The sequence below is a fragment of the Echinops telfairi genome, unplaced genomic scaffold (genome assembly GCF_000313985.2).
Source record: "Echinops telfairi isolate 266 unplaced genomic scaffold, ASM31398v2 ScPeMD7_27;HRSCAF=92, whole genome shotgun sequence".
NCBI classification, from domain to species: Eukaryota; Metazoa; Chordata; class Mammalia; order Afrosoricida; family Tenrecidae; genus Echinops; species Echinops telfairi.
Window position 1 is genome coordinate 3,304,469 of NW_022103924.1, and position 14,270 is coordinate 3,318,738.

A 14,270-nucleotide genomic window follows, 5' to 3' on the forward strand; every position below is an offset into this window, starting at 1 on the left:
AGGAACTAGAGGAAAGTTGTATGTTTCATCGTTGCTACACTGCACCCTGACTGGCTTGTCTCCTCCCTGAGACCCTTCTGTAAGGGGATGTCCAGTTGTCTACAGATGGGCTTTGGGTCCCCACTGCACACTCCCCCTCATTCACATGATGTGACTTTTTGTTCTTTGATGCCTGATACCTGTTCCCATCCGCACCTCGTGATCACACAGGCTGGTGTACTTCTTCCATGTGGGCTTGTTGTTTCTGAACTAGATGGCTGCTTGCTTTTAAGACCCCAGACGCTATATCCTTTGATAGCCGGGCACCAGCAGCTTTCTTCACCACATTTGCTTATGTACCCACTTTGCCTTCAATGATCGTGTCGGGAAGTTGAGCATAATGGAATGCCAGTTTAATAGAATAAAGTGTTCTTGCATTGAGGGAGTACTTGAGTGGAGGCCCAATGTCCATCTGCTACCTTAATACTATAAACCTATACATATGTGCACATAGGTCTATTTCCCCATCATCATATATAAATATATTTACATATGTACATGCCTGTATTTAGACTTCTATAGATGCCCTTTGCCTTCTATTTCTTTCCTCTATTTCCTTTTAATTTCCTCTTGTCCCATTATCATGCTCAGCCTTCATTTGGGTTTCAGTAATTCCTCTCAGTTACCTTACCCTTGATCAAGCCCTACCAGGCCTCTTACAGCCTCCTCACCACCGATTTTGTATCACTTGTTGTTCCCTTGTCCATGGGTTTGTTAACATATGGTGATGATTTTACAAACCTTATCGATATGATTGAAATATTGAATTGTGTGATATTTGTATTAAGTGTTAGTAAAACTTTTTCAAATAAATAACAAGAAAAAATGCTAGGATGTAGAATACTTTTAAAGAGCAAAAAGAAAAAAGAAAAAGGAATGGTTTCACATTCATCTTCAAAAAGCACATTTTAAGACACAATGCTGTCTGTGATAGCCTTCAAGGAAATCCAATCAATGCAACTATTATTCAAATTTATGCCCCAACCACAAAAGCTAGTGGTGAAGAAATTAAAGAATTCTACCAATGACTTCATTCAGAAATTGATCAAATATGCAATCAAGATGCATTGATAAGTATTGGTGATTGGAATATAAAAGTTGGAAACAAGGAGGAAGAAACAGTAGTTAGAAAATAAGGACTTGGTGATAGACTTTTACAAAATCAACGACTATTGATAGCAAATACTTTTTTCCACCAACACAAAAGGTGACTCTACACATGGACTTCTCCAGACATAATACAAGAAATCAAAGTGACTACACCTGTGGGAAGACACAACAGAGAAGCTCCTGATCAGCTGCTAAAATCAGACCAGGGGACTGACTGTGGAACAGATCGTCACTTGCTCATACGGAAGTTCAATATAAAGCTGAAGACCTTTAAAAGCAATCTACGATAGCCAAATATGACCTTGCGTATCGCCTCCTAGTTTCAAGAATATCTCAGAACATATTAGACAAGTTGAACACTAGTGACAGAAGAATTAATGACCTATGGGAGGAAATCAAGACCATGATTCATGAAGAAAGCAAAAGGTCATCAAAAAGGCAGGAAGAAAGAAAAAACCAAAGTGGGTGTCAGAGGAGGCCCTGAAACTTGCCCTTGACAGTAAAGAAGCAAAGCAAATGGAAGAAAGGATGAAGTCAAGGAGCTGAATAGAAAAAATTTAAAGGGCAGTTTGATAAGATAAAGCCAAATATTATAATGAACTATGCGGAAAACTAGAATTTAAAAACCCAAAGGGAAGAACACACTCATCATATCTTAAAGAACTCAAGAAAAATTCAAGCCGTAAGTTGAAATATTGAAAGATTCTATGGGAAAAATATTGAGTGATACAGGAAGCATCAAGAGAAGATGATACTAAAGGAAGAAATTCAAGCTGCACTGAAAGCATTAACCAAAGACAAGGCTCCAGGAATTGATGAATAGCAATTGAAATGTTTCAACAAGCTGATGAAGCACTAGTAGCACTTGCGCACTTGCATGTCTATGCCAGGAAATTTAGAAGACAACTATTTAGCCCACTGACTGGAAGAGATCCACATTTGTACCCATTCCAAAGAAAGATGACCCAACAGAATACTCAAACTATAGAAAAATGTCACATGCAAGTAAATTTTGCTTGAGATTATCCAACAGTGGTTGCAGCAGTACACTCAGGCAGCGGCCAGTGGTACAGGCCGGATTCAGAAGAGGACATGGAACAAGGTTGATGTCAGATAGATCTTGACTGAAAGCAGAGAATACCAGAAAGATATTTACATTTGTTTTATTGACTATGTCAAGGCATTAGACTGTATGTATCATATAACACTCTGCCTAGCCTTGAGAAGAATGGAAATTCCAGAACACTTCATTGTGCTCATGTAGAACCGGTACATAGATCAAGAGGGAGTTGTGCTAGCAGAACAAGGGAATCAGGTAATGTGTGTATCAGGGTTGTGTCTTCTCACCATATTGATTCAATCTGTACGTTGAGCAAATCAGAGAAGCTTATATGAAGAAAAATGTGGTATCAGTATTGAAAGAAGTTTTCTTAACAATCTGCAATATTCATATGACACAATCTTGCTTGCTGAAAGCAAGGAGGAATTGAAGCACTTGCTAATTAAGATCAAGGTTTGCACCCTTCAGTTTGAATTGCAATTCAATGTAAAGAAAATCAAAATTCTCACAACTAGCCCACTAAGGAACATCATGATAAATGGAAAAAAGATTGAAGCTGTCAAGGAATTTTCTTTGATTGAATCCACAATCAGTGCTCATGGAAGATGAAGAGATAAGAAGAAGAGTTGCATTTGGTAAATCTGCTGCACAAGACCTCTTTAGTGTATTGAAAAGCAAGGGTGTTACTTTGAAAACTGAGGTGCACCTGAATGAAGCCATGGTATTCTCAATCACTTCCTATGCATGTGAAGGTTGAACATTGAGTAAAGAAGACAGAAAAAAATCAATGAATTTGAACTTTGGTGCTGGAGAAGAATATTGAAAGTACCACGGACTACTCAAAGGACAAACTGATCTGCCTTGGAAGAAATACAACCAGAGTATTTCTTAGTGGCATTGATGAAGAGGCTTCATTTTACAACATTGGGCAACATTGTTGTAAGGAAAAAATCAGTCCCTGGAGAAGGCTATCAATTTTGTTAATGTAGAGGTGCAGCAAAGGAGCGGAAAGCCATCAAGGAGATAGATTGACACCGTGGCTGCAGCAAATGGGCTCAAGTATAGGAACAATTGTGAGAAAGGTGCAAGACCAGGCAATATTTCTTTCTACTGTGCTTAAGGTCGCTATAGGTTAGAACTGACTTGATGGCACTTAACAACAACAACAACATTGGCTCAAGTCCAATAATTTGAATGAGTCAGATGCAGAATCTAGACTCAGCAAAAGGCAAGCAAGCATTCATATAGCATCTATTTGTATAGAAAGTGTAACCCACAATGCAAAGGAAACCTTTCAATTGCATCAAGGATATGAGCTGAGTAAAGGGGTTCCAGTCTACCCTACTCTTCCAACTGCTTGGCTACTTACAACAGATGTGATTATGGAGTTGATTACATTGTACTTGGTCACATCATGGGAGATTACTAGGCGTCAACAGTGAAACCATTGATAATACTGGGTCAGCTAAATTGACATTATCTAACCTAAATACCTAACTAATCTAACTATCACAGTGACCCTAAAAGACAGGCTAGAACTGCCCCACAGAATTTTTAAGGCTGTAAATGTTTATGGGAGCAGAATGCTTCCATTTTTCTCCTAGAGAGTGATTGGTGGATTCAAAATTCTGATCTTTTAGTTAGTTAGCAGTCAAGCAGAAACCACTTACCACTAGGGCCCCTTAGAATAACAAAATTAATTATTGTTATTATTACTGCTTATTTTACACTATTCCTTTAGAGTCAAGCAAATATAGTTTGCATTATGGGAAAAGATATTGTAGCAAAGTGTGCTATAAAATTATTTTCTGAAAAAAAATTATTCTCTGTTCTCACTGACTCTTTTATTTTAAGTGTTTTTTTCTTATAGAAAATACGCTTATTGAAGAAAAATCAGGAAGAAAGTTAAACTTCTCACTCAATTAATAAATAATAAGTCACCCCTCAGAAGACATGACTAAAAATTTGAGATAGAAACCGTTGGCATTTAATTTTACTCATTTATGGTTTTTTTAAATAAAAGTTAGAGACTATATTCTGCTTGCAACCTACAGTTTCCATTTAACATTGTCCCAAGAGTAAGTCCAAAGATACTGCTAATTGTGGAAAGCTTTCCTGTGGTAGTTGTTAGGTGCCACTGGGTTAGTTCCAGCTCCGCAATCTTGTGTACAACAGAATGAAACACTGCCTTCTTGTGTGCGATCCTCACAGTTGTCGTCGGTCTTTTTTTGCCAATCCTCTCCTTTACCAAGAATGGTGTTCTCTTTCCGGGCTCATCTCCTGATGCCATGTCCAAAGTATTGGAGATGAAATTTCACTCTCCTGGCTGTACTTCCTCCAAGACAGACTTGTCTGTTCTGATAGTTTGTGACACTTTCATATTCTTACCTATCACTAAAGTTGAAATGCATCACGTCTTCTTGATCTTCCTTGTTTGTTGTCCAACTTTCACATGTGTGTGAGGATATTGATAACACCATGGCTTGGGACAAGTGCACCTTCCTTCGTCCTGAAAGTTACATCATGGTTCTTTAACACTTTTAAAAAGCAGTCTGTTACAGCAGATATGCTAACATTCTAGTTAGCATTAGGCCGTGTATATACAGTTGTTATTATAATATTCTCTGTACTTTTCTGTTAGCATTTTAAAATTAAAATGCAATGTTACCTATAGAATAAACAAAGAAAATCTATAGTAAGGGAGTTACATTGCTACCTCAGATTCTTGTTTTGTAAATAGCAAGAGTAATTCCTGAACAATTAATCACTTTAAATCAGCCTTACATTGCTTAATACTGATTCCTCTTTGGAGTATTTTTCCCCTTTATTGACATATTTTTGCATTTGCCCCATTATTTGTCCTTACTCGTCTATCTTCAGACTACTTTCTCCAATTTTAGTATATGTGCTGCCGAAGCGAGCACCAGACTACTTTCTCTTTATACTATGTGCTCTTCATTTTATCCTCTTTGGACAGGAAGAAGACAGCAGTTTAGAAAGCTCTAAATTCTCCTGACCATAATTAGATGTATCTGCTAGGAGATGTTGGCTAAAAAACATCCATTTGTATAAGATAGTGACATTGGGGGAAGGGGTTGTCAAGTTAATCCCTAAATGCATGACTGCTTCGTTTTCAAAATCAGTATGGGCACATTTTCGAGCACAGTACATCGTCTAGTGTAAGATGTCCATGATGGGCACTCTAGCTGGCTCCAGCGACAAGGACCAAATGGCCTTGGTTTGGCATTTATAACATTCTTGGTTAGAGTAAATCTATGATATAATTAGTGAAATTCTTAAGAGAATTTACTAAAATTATAAGATGTATGTGGTGGCAGAGCATCCCATTCATGGAAATGGGAATATCTGACACATTTTTTATTGGTTTCTGTACCACAGACTAATGTTTCACTTTTTGATGAATTTTTTCATTCAGTAAGAAAGTTGTTTTCTGTGTTTATTTTTCTGAATTGTCAATTTGAGGAAAATTCATTCTCTTGGACTGGAATATTTTGCACTTACCATAAGATTGAAATTAAAAAGCAACCTGATAGTTAACCTGCTTCTGAATCTCTTTATGGGCTTTTAAAGTTCTCTTTCAAGACTTAAAACCAGGAAGTTCTGTTTGTCATCCATAAAGCAACATAGATCCCTGAAAGCCTATGAGACTCCACAGCTCTCTAGTGGATTATAAATGCAACCCTATGTATTTTCTTGAGTGGAAAGTGATTTTGTGAAATCAAGTAGTGGAACAGCAGCATGACAGCACTGAAAGACAGCCGACCCACATACTGGAGCCTTTGACTTGTTGCTGCTACTACTAGTTATAATAACAGCTAACCCATGCCCCATACTAATACTATGAACGCAATAATAAATACTACGTAACTTTCCCCTATAGCATAACCTAGGTTCTCTGTACATTTTAAGATTTATAGAAATAAAAAAATTGAATCAGAATACCACATAGTGGGCATATTTCAGGCCCACATACATTTGGACCCATCCATTTACTTCCTTTCCTTCCATTCATGACTTAAAGTACTCAAAGAGCCAAAAGCCCTTCAGATTTAAGCATCTTATAAATATGCCACACTGTACTTCTTGTGGATGCTTTTCTTCCCTACTACTGGAAAGTATGTACACCAACCTTACTCCCAGGCCCCCTTCACAACTTGAATGTTTAATATTCACTTGAACAGATTTCAAAGGCTTAATTAAAATATAGAAAGTAAGCTCATGACTCAATGCATAAAGTGGAAGAAGGACAAAATACAGTGAATCTGTTGAGTTTTCTTTTGCATTATTTTTAGAGATCTGATAAATAATCTTGTATCAGACCATTTTAAATAGTTTTTATTTGCCACTAAGTAAAATCAACAATTCCGTGTATGTCAGTCTGGGTAGAGTAGATTCAGGGAGACTCATGTGCATAAGAAAGAGCTTTATACACAAGAACAATTGAACATTGAGGAAACATTCCAGTCCAGATCAAGTCCATAAGTCTGATATTAGCCCATTTGTCTGATACCAATCTATAAAGTCCTCTTCAGACTCACAAAATTCCTGCAATGACACTGAATGTAGGAAGATCACAGGCCAGTGGGTGCAAAGTCTTTTGGATCCAGTGGTAGAAGCATCTCAGTGCTGACAGAGGTCTCCATATGGCTCCTCCAGTTCCCAGGACATGGGGTCTATCAGCATAGTGCCATGTGTCTTTTCAATAGCAGGTCTCTCAGGGAGTGAGTAGAGAGGGAGAGTCTCCTACCTCCAAGGAAGAAATACAGAAATTCCCAGAATCCTAAGGGGAAGGCCATGCCCACACAGGCCTCATTGGCTATGTACAGTGATTGACTGGCTAGACTCCACCCCATCACTCATAATCCTCTCAAATTGACAACAGATTATATAACTACCACACAGTGACAGAATGTTTGAATCCTATCTGGTTCTTTACTACAAATTATCTAGGAGGAGTAACACTTCTGGGGTTCTGAGCATCATCATTTATCCTGTGGCACAATGATTTGCCATAGATGGTGTGGGGGCTTCAGTGTAACCACATGGGAAGGATGTCTCGAGTGATGTATGGTTACCATTAGCCCTCTATAGCTGAATTAATGTGCAGAAATCACTTGGAAGTGCTCTTCTGGCAATCAATCAAGAACTAATGCTCTGTGCAATATAGCCCGGAAAGTGTTGCATAACTGTTTGAAGTTGGATCTCCATGCTCTGGCTAACAGTGTTCTGCTTCAAACTAAAAGAGAACACCATGAAGGCCACAAACAGAATGAAGCCTTTCAGAAGATTACCAGTTGGTCTGCCTGTATCTTGGTCGAACCAAGAGCTACTGAGGTTAAGATGGGACTTTAGAATGTTTCAGGAAAATAATCTGGGACCTTTCCCAGCCTAATTGGGAGATTCAATATATAGTCCTGGAACATAGGGTTTTGGTACATGGTAAACACCCTTTGTGTTTATCAAAATAATCTTTTCAATCATAGTCATTAGTAGTAAGCACTAACTGTTCTCATTCAATTAGGAGACAGTTATATTTATGGGTTGTTTAGGTTGGCGGCTAGTTAAATCAAAACTGGAGGCCACGATCACTGTCTGCCTGCTTCTTTATTTCAGACACGGATGAGTTATCAGTACACATAACATTCGGGCATATTTTCAACTTCACAAACATTAATAATATGTAACTGTTTGACTAGGTCCTATGCAAAACATCGACATGATACATCGTCCTCCATCTCACACACAGGTACACAGGCACACACAGCAACTTTTCCTCTCTTTTACTTCACCTAATAAGCTCAGATATTCCCAATATTTACAACTCAAATTCATATCTCACCATTTATATAATAGTGGACCAAAAGCATATTAATTAAGTTTAGAGCCAAGTCTATCTTGGTGGGAGTTAGAGAACAATGATAGAGTACAATGGAAGGCACATGTCAAAAGGTCTCCGTCAGTCAGGAAAGTGGTAAAGCAAAGCAGGGAATTTTAGTAAAGATGAATATCTGAAGATGAAGACAGATTTTCCATACAAGAAAAATTATTGTGTATAGTCTGGCACAAAACCCCTCTGAGAATGTAATTGATTAAAATATATAGCAAATTAACTTTGTAGGACTACATCAGCAAAAACATAAACCAAAAATACAACTCTGTCATGTCGCCCCCAAAATCAGATAGTTATTAGAGATTGGTTCCTAGTGCTGGGAACTGCTACTAATGTAATATACAGCAGTGTTTTTAGAACTTAGGTGTGTGTAAGAATCTCCTGGAAAGGCTGTTAAAAATCAGGTTCTTTGCCCCCACCCCACGGATGCTGATATTGGTGATAGTGAGGAGCGAATCTTGAGTCGCTCTTATATGGAGAACTTGGACAGACCCCAAATGCAAATAGCTGCTAGTAGTACTCCCTCAATGCAAGAACACTTTGTTCTATTAAACTGGCATTCCATGATGCTCACCTTCCTGACACATTCGCTGAAGTCAAAGCAGGTACATAAGCAAATGTAACGAAAGCTGATAGTGCCTAGCTGTCAAAAGATATGGCGTCTGAGGTCTTAAAGGCTTGAAGGTAAACAAGCAGCCATCTAGCTCAGAAGAAACAAAGCCCACATGGAAGAAGTACACCAGCCTGTGTGATCACGAGGTATTGAAGGGATCAGTTATTAGGCATCAAAGAACAAAAAATCATATCATTGTGAATGAGGGGGAGTGCAGACTGGAGACCCAAAGCCCGTCTATATAGGCAGTTGGACATCACCTTACAGAAGGGACTCAGGGAGGAGATGAGCTAGTTAGGGTGCAGTGTAGCAACAATGAAACATACAACTTTCCTCTAGTTCCTGAATGCTTACTCCCCTCCCTGCCCACTATCATGCTCTCAGTTCTGCCTTACAAATTTGTACAGGGCATGTACACTGGTACAGATAGGAACTGGAAGCACAAGGAATCCAGAATGGATGATCCCTTCAGGACCAGTGGTGAGAGTGGTGATACCAGGAGGGTGGAGGGAGAGGGGGAACTGATTACAAGGATCTACATATAACTTCCTTCCTGGGGGACAGACAACAGAAAAGGGTGAAAGGAGACGTCGGACAGTGTAAGATATGACAAAATAATAATTTATAAAATATCAAGGGTTCATGAGGGAGTGCAGAGGGAGTGGGGAAAATGAGCTGATGCCAGGGGCTTAAGTGGAGAGCAGATGTTTTGAGAATGATGAGGGCAATGAATGTATAAATGTGTTTTACACAATTGCTGTGTGTATGGATTGCGATAAGAGTTGTATATCCCCTAATAAAATGATTAAAAAAGAAGAGCTGTGAGTAATCGCAATTCCAGTCATATAGTCAGAAGAGAACATGAGAATGCCATAAAAAGACATTGAAGCTAGTGAAGACTTAAGCATGCCAAGGCATTCACTTTTGTGTTAGGCCAGGTGGACTAGAGAAACGAATCCAGTGATATTCATAATGTATAAAAAGTAATTGTATATCAGGAAAACATCTCAGCCCAGTCCAACTCAAGTCTGTAAGTCCATTACTAGTCCGTAAGCCTGTCTTCAGACTTATGAAGCCACATCCAAGGATGCAGAATTCAGGAATATCACCAGCTGGCAGATACGAAGTCCCATGGATCCAGTGGTGGTGGATGCATCTCTAGGGTTCTGGCAGCAACCAGGGAACACCAGCAGGAACCCAGAGCCCTTCTTATGAGAAGGCCATCCCCACAAGGAATCACAATCAGGCTGTGACCTGATTGACAAGCTAAACTCCACCCCTACACTTTTATATATCTTCAAGTTGACATGAAATCATGTAAATACTACAGACCACCCCTTGTCAACTTGACACCTTTACACAGTTCTTTAGCCATACTTAATTTTTAAAACAAAACAATAGTAAAATCATATTTGTGCCTAACAGGATAAAACTAAAATGCATACAACTCAAAATGTGCCAGCCCCATTAAACATAATATTCTATAAGTGAACAAAAATATTCTGTGCTTAACAATTAGTTATTTGATCACCTACACTATAATTCTATAATCCTATCAACATATTCCCCCACCCATGAAAGTTTATCAGCCAGTCACTTCATGTCTTTGTCTGTCCCCACCACCCTTTTGGGGTACCCAATTTCTGTACTGTCCGTTTACATCAACCTAGTGCTCTGAGGAGACAAGCATGTTCTTTGATGTGAAGACTCTTCATTCCAGTGGAACCTTATCCAGTGGAGTCTGTATCCATAAGCAAAGTCAAATCAGAACAGGCATCCATAAAGTCAGCAGCAATATGCACCAATTCACAGGCTCAAAAATCTTTATCTTTATCTGGTTGGGTTCTGGTTAGCTCAATGTGGGCTGCCTTGCTTAGTCTCACCAGGGTGCCCATTGGCCACCTTGCCTTCCAACCGTGGGCCGGTCATAAATTCTGAACAACCTTAGTCCCCTTGGGCTAGTTCATGCCATAGACTCAGGTTCCACACAACTTTTCTCTACTGGCCAGCCAACTCGCTCTCATCTCTCCTATAATCCCTGTGAACCAGGTCCGTGGTTGTCAGAGACTCAACCAGTCTCTCTATTACTGTGTATCGCCTACTTCCACTCAACGAGTGCATCCAGTGTCTCTCCACCTCCACTCAACAGGTGCATCCAGTTGGTCACCTAGCGAGCATTTTGGGCTATGTGCAGGCTCCCTTTAATATCCAGTCCTAAAGAGGAGAGTTTCTTCATGGCTCCAAATTTTTCCAGCTTCAGGAACAAACCTCCAATTCAAAATTAAAAAACCCAATGGCTCCTTTCTTTTTTCTTCAGTCTGCCAACAACTCTCTTAGCAAGTCTTTTAGAATGCAAATGTCCTGAGCACTGAAGGCACTGGGTGAGATTTACCTTTTCTGAGCTGTCTGTGTTAGTCTGGCTTGACTAGAGAAACAATTTCCTAGACATACTTATATGTGTATAAGGAAGAGCTTTATATAAAAAACCAATTGTATATTGAGAAAACATCTCAACCTGATCCAGATCAAGTCTGTAAGTCCAATATTAGCCCATATGTCTGATAGTAGTCCATAAGTTCCTCTTCAGACTCACACAGCACATATAATGATACTAAATACAGGAAGATTGCAGGCCAGTGGGTAGAAGGACTTGTGGATCCAGTGGCAGTGGAAGCATCTCAATGCTGGCACACTGGGACAGGTCTCCACATGTCTCCTCCAGCTCTCTTAGTGACTCAACAGCAGGAACAGGAAGGCAGAGAAACAGTCTGGCCTCCAGTGAGGTACTTATCTTGGTTGCACCTCCAGATAAGATCATCAAGCTGCAACCTTCGCTCAAGTTGACAGGAGTATGTAACTGCCTCACCTTCTTTGCAGGCATTTCCTATATCCATTTAACACAGTCAATTTAATGGCTGAAGACTTACAAATTCTATTCATTCTTCCCAATACTCATTTATATCATAGATTATATCATTAACAATATGTAGAAGGAATCAGTATAACCCTAATTCAACCAGATCCTAATTCAATTCTTGAAACCATCAAATTCAGTCTTTCTAAACTATCGCATTCATATTGTGGTCTTATGCAATATGGCCTCAGGCCTTTGGCCGCATCAAGCCAGGGCCTGGCTTTTGGTTAGCCATTTTTACCAAGCAGCATGGCCTCAGAGAAGTTCAAGGGGTGATTTCACTCTGGAGCTCAAAGCTCCCATTTATCACATTTATTTCCATCACTTCAGTTAGGAATAACCAAAGATATCTTCTAGGAATTAAATATCTGACCTCTGGCCAGCCAAAGAAGAAAAACTATGATAAGGCAGAGGCCAAACAAGTATCTACTCTCCATCTTTATGATTTTTTTCTCTAGTAACCCCACCCCCCAGGTACCATAATGTGTTAGGCCATGTGAACTAAAGAAATACACCCAGTGACACTCAAATTGTGTTAGAAAGAGTTCTGTATCAAGAAGTAATTGTATATCAGGAAAACATCCCAGCCCAGTCCAATTCAAGTCCATAAGTCCGATACTAGTCCCTAAGATCTTCTTCGGACTCCTGAAGTCACAGGCACTGATGCAGAATACAAGAATATTGCTGGCTAATGGGTGCATCTACAGGGCTCTGGCAGCAACCAGGGAACACCAGCAGGAAAGTGAAGACAGAAAACCGGGTGGGGGGCCATCTTATGAGAAGACCATGCTCACAAGGAGTCACCATCAGGTAGTGATCTGATTGACAGGTTAAATACCACCCCTACACTATGATATACAATTTGACCTGAAAGCTTGTGACTACCACAACCTTATTCTCTCAGTTACTTAAAATGATGATAGTATTTTTACTATTAATACATAATACTGTAAAAAAAAAGGGTGCTTTTGGTGACCCACAAATTATGAAAAACAAGTCTCATAGAAGGGTCAAAAGTCTCAACACAAGAACACGTTGTTCTAATAACCCAGCATTCTGTGATGCTCACCTTCCCTACACAATCGCTGAAGAAAAAAGTGGGTGCATAAGCAAATGTGGTGAAGAAATCTGATGGTGCTGGCTATCAAAAGATATAACATCTGGGGTTTTAAAGACTTGAAGATAAACAAGCGGCCATCTGTCTGAGAAGCAAATAAGCCCACATGAAAGAAGCATACTAGCCATGTAATCATGAGGTGTTGATGGGATCAGGTATCAGGCATCAAAGACCCAGAACAAGCAACCATATTGATGTGAATGAAGGGGAGAGCAGAGTCGAGACCCAAAGCCCATCTGTAGACAAATAGACATCCCCTCACAGAGGGTCACAAGGAAGATATGAGCCAGTCAGGGTGCAGTATAGCACCAATGAAACATACAACTTTCCTCTAGTTCTCTAATGTTTCCACCCCACCCCCTACTATCATGACCCCAATTCTACTATCATGACCCCAATTCTGGCTAGACAAGAGCATGTACATTGGTACAGATAAGAGCTTGCAACACAGGAATCCAGGACAGATAAACCCTTCAGGATCAATAATAAGAGTAGCAATACTAGGGGGGGAGGGGGAAGTTGTGGGGAGAAAAGGGGAACTGATCCCAATGATCAACATATATCCCCACCACACACACACATGCACACATTTTAAAAAGTGGGTGAAGGTGACAGTGGTCATTGTAAGACATGAAAAAAAGAATAATTTATAAATGATGAAGGATTCATGAGGGAGGGAGGAAGGGTGAGGGAAGGAGAGATAAAAAAAGAGCTGATACCAAGGGCTTAAGTAGAAAGAAAATGTTTTGAAAATGATGGCAACATTGTACAAATGTGCTTGACATATGGGTGTATGTATGGATTGTAATAAGAGCTGTAAGAGCCCCCAATAAGATAATTTTTATAAAATAAGTTAAAAAAATGATAAATGCCAGAGATCTGAAGTACACTATTGGTAGCCAGAAAGTGGTATAACCATACCTTCACAGTTTTGTAAGGAAGGTGAAGCAGAGTCAACGAGGCCCTCAGAGGGCTCAGCAAGTCTCTGCGTGGCTTGTTATCAGAAGTATCAGGTCAATTCCCTGACCGTTGCTTTTGATGTTTTATAGTATCTTAAAGCAATTGTATGACTTGGGTTCGTTGATCTTCTCTTCAAGAAAAAGATTGTGGAGGCTCAAGTCTTTGTACCCATCAGACTTGATATGCAGCGCATCAAATATAGACAGGGTCTCATACATTTTGAGGACATCTGTCTTCTGTCAGAATGGAATCAATAGCGTACAGACGACAGGGATCAGCAGAGCAAAGACCACCACATGAATGAAGCAGAGAAGAGGGAAGGTGCCCACTGCTATGAGTTTACACTGGAGCTGGTCAGGTACAGTGCTGTCATTCTTCAGGATCCCAGACTTGATGTTGCAGACAAACTCATCCGACAGCAAGGAGAGGCTAAAGTAATAGCCCAGGTAGACACAAAGCCACTAGAATCGTGAGTGTTTGCCCGCGGCAGCTGAGATCCTTGACTGTTCATTCATAAGAGTTTTTCTTTGTCTTTAAGTACTCCTC

At 39.7% G+C, this 14,270-nt stretch overlaps 1 protein-coding gene and 1 pseudogene across 2 annotated transcripts in view; one reads left to right on the forward strand and one right to left on the reverse strand.

Moving 5' to 3' along the window:
• The window catches only part of FANCC (FA complementation group C), a 368,220-nt gene that overhangs the window by 256,069 nt on the left and 97,881 nt on the right, over positions 1-14,270 (forward strand). The gene's annotated exons all lie outside the window — the stretch shown is intronic.
• Positions 13,739-14,270, reverse strand: part of LOC105979714 — a 38,493-nt pseudogene continuing 37,961 nt past the window's right edge.